Source organism: Colossoma macropomum, unplaced genomic scaffold (genome assembly GCF_904425465.1).
Source record: "Colossoma macropomum unplaced genomic scaffold, Colossoma_macropomum, whole genome shotgun sequence".
NCBI classification, from domain to species: Eukaryota; Metazoa; Chordata; class Actinopteri; order Characiformes; family Serrasalmidae; genus Colossoma; species Colossoma macropomum.
Window position 1 is genome coordinate 4774773 of NW_023494809.1, and position 8558 is coordinate 4783330.

The 8558-nt window shown below is 41.2% G+C and overlaps 2 protein-coding genes across 2 annotated transcripts in view; one reads left to right on the top strand and one right to left on the bottom strand.

Moving 5' to 3' along the window:
* The window catches only part of LOC118798636 (tubulin polymerization-promoting protein), a 34428-nt gene extending 29354 nt beyond the window's left edge, over nucleotides 1-5074 (bottom strand). The window contains exon 1 of the mRNA XM_036558078.1: nucleotides 4984-5074. The gene's annotated coding sequence lies outside the window, so the exon portion shown is untranslated. The remainder of the gene's footprint in view (nucleotides 1-4983) is intronic.
* Nucleotides 1-8558, top strand: part of cep72 (centrosomal protein 72) — a 56735-nt gene that overhangs the window by 47305 nt on the left and 872 nt on the right. The window lies entirely within an intron of this gene.

Here is an 8558-nt window from a genome sequence, read left to right on the forward strand (position 1 = left end):
GATCTGTGTTTCTGAAAAATTATGTTCAGCAACTGACATTTTTGACTACATTTGTAGTTTTTTCAAAGAAAATCGTAAAGTGAAAGCTGAATATCCAGTGAATGAATTACCAATACTATACATAAATAATAAACACCAGCAGAATGAATTACCAGTACTGTACATAAATAATAAACACCAGCAGAATGAATTACCAGTACTGTACATAAATAATAAACACCAGCAGAAGGAATTACCAGTACTGTACATAAATAATAAACACCAGCAGAAGGAATTACCAGTATTAAAGCACACTTGATATAATATTCAGGGCTTCTTTGCTGTACTTTTTCTATTTTGCAGAAATGTTGTGTAAAAGTAAGAGAACACGGGAGGTCGTGAGTTACCATGAATGACATCACAGCTGTGAGGATTTACTTTACTTTCAGCTCAAACCTGCGATCAGATTGCATCTCGATAACACACTCGCTTTTGCGTTCTACTTATTTATTGAACATTTGCACAGATCATAAAAAGACCATTTCAGACAGTTAGAGCACCTGTAAACAACAACAGCAACAAGTGTAACCACATTAACTGTATAGTAGCAAGAAGCTCAGCCCATAATGACTTTTATTAGTGTACCAAATACTTTTTTTCCTGTTCCTTCGTAAATTATTTATTTTCACAAATGTTGAATGAGCAAAAATCATCATATTCATAGTTTTTCAGGCTTCTTGTAAATGTGGCCTGGGCAAATTTACCGTCCTCTTTGCTGTATCACTGTAGTTATCATGAACCGTACAGAATTATTTCTTGCATGCAACAGTACACAATTTAAATGGTAATTAAAAATAAATCTGCATAATTCAGTGTTTGAGATGTAAACAGAGAGATTCAGAGTGGTTTGGTGTGAAACGGTTCAGATGTCTTTACAGTGGTGGTGATAGGAACCAGGGGTCGCTATGACTACAACACAAATATAGACATTTTATTTACTATCCAGAACCACCAGTGAACCTACACGAGTCTTCTGAGTTTATATGGAATGTTGATGATGGAAAATAGTCATAAATCCCAAAAAAATCAGTTTACTTTGTGGATTATTTTGTCTCACAACACCCTGCATGTATCCCTCAACCATGAATGGAATATTGATGATGGGAAAATAGTGGAAAATCTGAAATAATATATTTTCTTTGGGGACTATTTTGCCTCACAGTGTCCTGCATGTACCTCTCCACCATAAATGGGTTTAAAAAATACATTTTAGGACTAAAATCTTCTCAAAACTTCTCAACGCAGATATCAGGAAGTGAATTCATAACCATTTCATGTAGTAACTTTCTGTGAGGGAGCTTTTAGAGGTGGACGTCTGGTTCCTATCACCACCACTGTGAACAGTTCTGACTCTGAATGACTCTGTTTACATCTTAACCATTTAAAAAATGCTGAACGTTCTGTAATTATTTAATTATGTAAAAAAAAGTCCCCTTTAAATGTACAGGGGGAAGTGCAGAGGAGGTAACTAATGCAGTCCCACTGGAGCGGCTATCCATTCACACCCTGTCTGTGCGGAGTCATATTTACCGTGGCTGATTAATGACCCTTATTGTACGGGCGGCAGGGCCTGCTTTAGCTCGTGAGGAGCGGAGAGTGGTTAATATAGAGCTGTGGAGAAGAGCTTTAGACAGGAGATCTTCTGAACTGACGCCAGCAGAGTCTCTGTAGTATGTCACCTGTGCAGGAATTCAACTGAGCTTTACGTTGGTTCCAAAAACACTTTATAACAGCAACGGGGTTGTAATAAGCCACAGTTACATAGTAATATACATGCTAAACCAGTAATCTTAGTATGTTCACAACTCCACACATTTCATGTTACCATACATTTCCTTTGGTAAGTCAGTCAGGGCATCTGCTTTGTGTACATTAGATGTCATTTTAATAGATTAAAGATTAATTTCAGCTCTAATTCACTTTATCTTATTTCCAGTGACTCAAAAGTTTGCTTACACCAAGTTGGCTGTCTCTTTAAACCAGTGGTCACCAACCCTGGTCCTAGAAATCGACCTTCCTGAAGAGTCTAGTTCCGACCACAACCTTCCCTGGCTAATTAACTTCTTCAGAGGTTCCTGATTGGCTGGATCAGATGATCAGAAGGAGGGGCAGCATGTTAGATACCGATTGGAACTAAACTCAGGAAAGTAGATCTCCAGAAAGAAGGTTGGTGACCGCTGCTTTAAACAGTCTGACAGATTGTAGAAACTGATGTAATGACTTCAGAAGTTTCTGATTACCTAAATGCCACAATGAGGAGTGCACCTCTGTATTTAAGGGCCCACCTTTAATGCTTTTTTTGTCCTTGATATGATGAAAAAAATCCAAGCAACTCAGCAAAGGCCTCAGAAATAAAACTGCGGACCTCCAATCCTACATCGCCATGGTCACAGACTGAAGTGTGCAGGTGATCACCAGGACAAAGACCTGGCTTTTTGGAGGAGTGTTCTCTGGTCAGAGGGACCAAAAATGGAATTCTTTAGCCATAACTATAAGCAGTATGTGTGGAGGAAAAGGGGGAGGCTTTTAATCCAAAAAAAACACCATCCCACCTGTGAAGCATGGTGGTGGCAGCACCATGTTTTTCTGGAAAAGCAACTTCAGAAAACAGATAGGATCATGAGGAAGGAGGATTATCTAGAAATACTGAAGCAACATCTGAACACCTCAGCCAGAACGTTAAAACTTGGTCATAGCCTCATCGTCCAGCAAGACAATGATCCTAAGCATTCTCCAAAACTGTGACAAAATGGCTTAACGAAGTGGAAGTATTGTAGTGGCCTGACTTGAATCCTGTAGAAAATGTTCGGACTGAACGGAAAAAGCATGTCTGAGCAAGGAGGCCCACAAACATGACGAGTTTTGTGTGGGCAAAAATTCCGGCGAAGTGTTGTGAGAAGCTTGTGGAAGGCAAACCCAGGCCTTTGATTCATGTTAAGCAGTTTAAGCCAATGCTACCAAATAATAACAGTGTATGTGAAGTTTTGACCCACTGAAAATCTGATATAGTAAACAAGATCCATCTTTTTATTATTTTTAAAATCACTTGTTATGGAAATGAAGTACACACCCTCACCACCTTAAAACAGGTAATGTATGGTAACGTGAAATGTGTGGAGTTTGAAGGTCTTTAGCCTAAATTTTTGGCCCCAACTGTAATAGAATCCAGCAGGCAGCTGATTCAGCATCTGTCCATTGACAGGTTTTCTGTTCTTTTACTAAATACTGGGAAGCATGTTGCGGTAAAAGCTGGTACAGTACAGATCCATTAGATAGCGATTAGGTTAAAAACGCTGTAGTATTTCTTTAAGAGAGTCACTGACCAGCATGTTCTTGTCTTGTTTATACAGAAGCTTTTCAGAAATCCCTCCCAGGGCCTGCTGTAGCTCACATATCATGAGAAACAGTCAGACAGTGATTGCAATTGTGGTTACATGCTATATAGGGCTGTCTTCCCGCTCTGAGTTTTCCACGTGTCCTTATCTTCTTCCATAGGCAGAAACCACATTAACATTACTCTGTAGGTCCTTTTCTCCCTAATGAAAGAATTATGGTAAATTTCGTTCTAGTCTCACAAATCAGGCCCTGCATTAGAATATGTAAATGAGGAATCGGTGTGCCGAGTCTAATTGCTGACGGCAGATGCCGGTGACTTTTCAGGCCATTGCACTGCAACCCAGACCTGAAAAATCTGGGGCAAACTGACTGCACCAGACGCATCTGCTTAGACAACATATGGAGGAAAACAAATCTGTGTATATGGATAAAGAATCATGATTGCTAACGCTTTGGTATTCAAGATCCACAGAAGAGTAACTACTCTGACACATATGGCAATATACTGTATAATGCATATAAACATATGAGTAATATACATGAACACGTGTGTGTGTGTGTGTGTGTGTATATATATATATATATATATATATATATATATATATATATATATATATATATATATACACACACACACACACATATATATACATATATACATACATATATCAGACACAGCAGTGCTGCTGGAGTTTTTAAACACCTCAGTGTCACTGCTGGACTGAGAATAGTCCACCAACAGCGTCCTGTGGGCAGCGTCCTGTGACCACTGATGAAGGACTAGAGGATGACCAACACAAACTGTGCAGCAGCAGATGAGCTATCGTCTCTGACTTTACATCTACAAGGTGGACTGACAAGGTCGGAGTGTCTAATAGAGTGGACAGTGAGTGGACACAGTGTTTAAAACTCCAGCAGCACTGCTGTGTCTGATCCACTCAGACCAGCGCAACACACACTAACACACCACCACATCAGTGTTACTGCAGTGCTGAGTCTGTAACTGTAGAACTACAAAGTGCACCTATATAGTAAGTGGAGCTGATAAAATGGACAATGAGCATAGAAACAAGGAGGTGGTCAGAATGTTATGCCTGATTGGTGTATATATGTATGTATGTATGTAAATATATATATATATAGTATACATATTCACTTGTGCCACTGTTGCCCGTGCATGAGCAGCACATCTGCAGAGATCAGCTCTGAATGACTGCAGTAATATTAATTTCATTAATTTAATATTAATTAACTCCATTAGTGCACTGAAAGCATCGCTGTATGAAGACTCGTTTCAAACATGCAACCTCGTATTGCACCCATCACAGCGTCCGCGCGCTCTGCTGTTACATAAACGAGCCTGGGGAAAGCGAAGCCACGTGATCATTGTTGTTGTTCGCCCGTGCAGCGCTCACAGTTTAGAAAACGAGCGCGAGCAGCTTCGAGCAGAAAGCCACAGCTCGGCCATCGCGCGCCGCGGAGATAAAAACAGAAACCAAAAACACAAACACAAATCAAAACAAACAACGCACGCGCGTCTCGTAGCAACAGCGCGAGACCGCTTTCGCACGAACGCCTCCGGAACGGGGCGCGCGCGCGCCTGCTTACCTGTCAGCCTCCCGCTCGCTCGCGCTCTCCTCCGTCGCTCTCCTCACTGAATCATCGCCGAATCGCTCCGCGTGAACCGAGCCGCGGCTGCTCCGCTCTGCGCCACGGAGGAAGCTGATTGGCTGAGAAGCTGGAGAGGGAGCTCGCTGATTGGCCAGGACGCGGTTACACGGCGCTGCTCGCTGATTTGCCGGGGCGCTGGCCACGGAGGTTGCTGATTGGCTGAGGCGCGGACGGAGCTGTTCGCTGATTGGCTGAGATGCTGTCACTCATAGGAGCGATATAAACTGTGTACATGTACAAATGGGACAAATATGGCACCAGAGTTGATGTTTCATTGTGTAGATTTTTAATAAAAATAAGTTTAAGTGTTAGAAATTAAAGGTAATTTGCTTGGGCTGCATCCTAAATGGCTGTCTGTTGAGGGCTGTTCTGGTGTGGATGCCTTTATTTCATGGCCTATGTAGTGCACTATTTAGGGAATAGGGACATTCAGGGTTGGACAACAAAGAAAATAAGCGAGGATATGTGTGCTTTGGCATTTGTCCCGACATGGAATGTCCCGGTGAGGTCTGAGAAGCCCCCGCTGCTGAGCCTTTTTCAGCATTACGCCGTGATGAGTTCTCCTGGGGTTACATAATGCTGCACACAGTGCAGAGTGGAACGGTGGACCATCAGAAAAAAAACAAGACATTTTTACAGAGATGTAAACAGAGGGGGGCACCAGGAGTGAGGCTCCAATTCTGGACTTCTGCTTTAGCTGGCGGATGTGTGCATGCATGTGGTTTTGTAACACACACTATTAACCAACAGAGAGAAACAGCTCCATCATGTGGTCAGCATCACATTTCTGCATTCCTCCACCTGAGCATATACAGGGTGATTCAAAAAGATTCATCCGATTTCAAAATGATTCATTTCACTTGTAAATCATTACAGATCAATGCAGTAAACTGTAAATGGCTTAAATGAGCATAAAGTTTATTATGTAATGTTACAAGGTCTCAGTATGAACCTCCTCCAGCTGTACAGACAACATCAACGCCATAGTCAAATTCATCCCATACTGGATTGAGCATGTCGGGTGTCGCTGCACTCACGGCTCTTTCAGTGTGATTTTGGAGATCATCCAGTGTTGTTGGGAGTGGCACATAAACAGACTCCTTAACGTACCCCCACAAAAAAAGTCACACGGCGTGAGATCTGGTGATGCTGGTGACTTTTTCTTGGAACTCTTGATACCAACAATGAATGGTCTGAGCTGTTGGAGGTTCACTACCATAGTGACCGTCAGAAACGCTATGACCCCCTTTTTCAATTGGATTGTGATTGGTTCCTAGGCGCCTCAAGGTTGTAAAAATATTGCGCTTTGAAATCAGATCTTTTTGAATCACCCTGTCTATCTTATCTGTCTATGTTTCAGTACTTCCCTTTAGCATTTATTATCAAATACAGACATAAACAAAGCAATCTGCAATCATGTAGTGAACACGTTTTAAACAGGAATTCCACTGGTTTTCTTTAATATTTCTGCATAACTCAGTGTGTGAGATGTAATCAGAGAGATTCAGAGTGGTTTGGTGTGAAATGGTTCAGATTTCTTTACAGTGGTGGTGACAGGAACCAGGGGTCGCCATGACTACAACACAAATATAGACCTTTTATTTACTATCCAGAACCACCAGTGAACCTACACGAGTCTTCTGAGTTTATATGGAATGTTGATGATGGAAAATAGTGGAAAATCTGAAAAAAAGTTTTCTTTGGGGACTATTTGGCCTCACGATGCCCTGCATGTATCCCTCCACCATAAATAGATTTAAACAGATTTGAGAGATTTACTGTGATGTTAAGTGTAAACAGCGTCACTGACACATTTCCTCATTCATTAACGAGTATTACTGGCCTGTCTTACTGTTGACCCGAACTAGTCTGACGGTAAATTTCTCAGTAAGAAGCTGATGTGGATTGAAGGATCCTTTCTGCAAGCCATCAGGCAATTCCACACTCAGGTGATTACCTCTGTATTCAAAAAGCAAGTTTTAATCTGTTTTGATTATCATAGAGTGTGACTGCAGTTGTAGGAGTGCGTGAAGAGGAAGGTGACTTGATTGAGAAGGATTCAGAGCACATTAATACAGAACTCAGAACTGAGTATTTCACAACAGCTTCGAATATAGCTGATACATACAGACTGAGGAGAGATACAGTTTTGCTGCTCTGCCATGATTTAATAAAGCAATAATCCACTTGAGGCCGTGCGTTACTGTGATTTTATCACGGGAAGTATATGATAAAATACACAATTTTTCAGGAAATAATTTATTATTAATAATAATCGACATGAGTATTCCGCCAAGAAATGTAGTTCCTTTAGAGTACGGTATCGTTGCCAAGCAACCATGAACCACTGAATGAGGAGAACGTTCGGTCGCCCATCGCTGTATATTACAGTCATTTCATACATTTTTAAACTTTTTATCGTAGAACAATGAGCATATGATAACAGCACAGTTTAATGCAGAAACTTTCGCTTTATAAGTACTTTTTGGTCACCCAATTTCCACAGCGAGTCTTATTTAGCACCAATCCAGCGGCGCCCTCTTCTCACGCTGGGGTTGAATCTCAAACAGCTCCCTGCTCCCTACATAGTGCACTACGTAGGAGTTTAAATACTGGATCCTGCAGCCCAACAGAGCAAAATACAGCTAAGAAACAGTCATTTGGGATTCAGACACATCCACACTCGGTAAATGATGCACTGTTTGACTGTAGAGGCTAGAATTTCTAAACTTTCATAGCCAGAACACTATTTAGGGAGTACAGAGCCGTTTGGGATTCAGTCTGGGTTTGACGTGACTTCTGACTGAAACATGGACATTTGAAGTGTGTCAGACATTCAAGTGACATTTCTAGATGTTTATACTGCCGTTTTACAGTTAATCATACTGTAAGTGCTTTAATTCAGGCCTGTGATATTAATGATGGCAGTGTTTAGGCTGTTAGCTAGCTGACCAGCCTAGATCTAGTTAAGAACATAAGCTTTCAGCCCCTCAGTTTAAACAGCAAACGGGGTCTTACTTCATCAGTACACTCGGTGGTCCATGTGAGCAGCATAAGAGTCAAAGATGATTCCTTTAAACAGCACAAGGGTTTTCCGTGCTGTGGTGCAGTGATACAGAGTCCCGTTGTTGTGAGGCGGCCTCAGGTGTGTCTATATTGTGGATTTAACAATGGCTTCAAATGTGGCTCAGCCAATCAGATTTTAGCTCCGGAACTATTTGTTTCATAAAAGAGCAGTTAATGTTATCAGGACTTGCAGTTTCCGTCGAGCGCTGACACTGTGACATCTGCATTGTTCTTCTTCAGCTCTGTATCTCCTCTGCTTTAACTGTGGATAGAAGTGTTTGTTATATTTGATATAATGCACCTTGTTTGCAATTAATTGCATTAAATGTGATTTAATTTGTAGAAGTTGCTGCAATTTTAGTCAAGAGGCTTCTGCATTGGTCATTTATATGTAACCTATTAAACCTCATTAACATATTAAGTTTGAATACGTGACGTAGCACAGT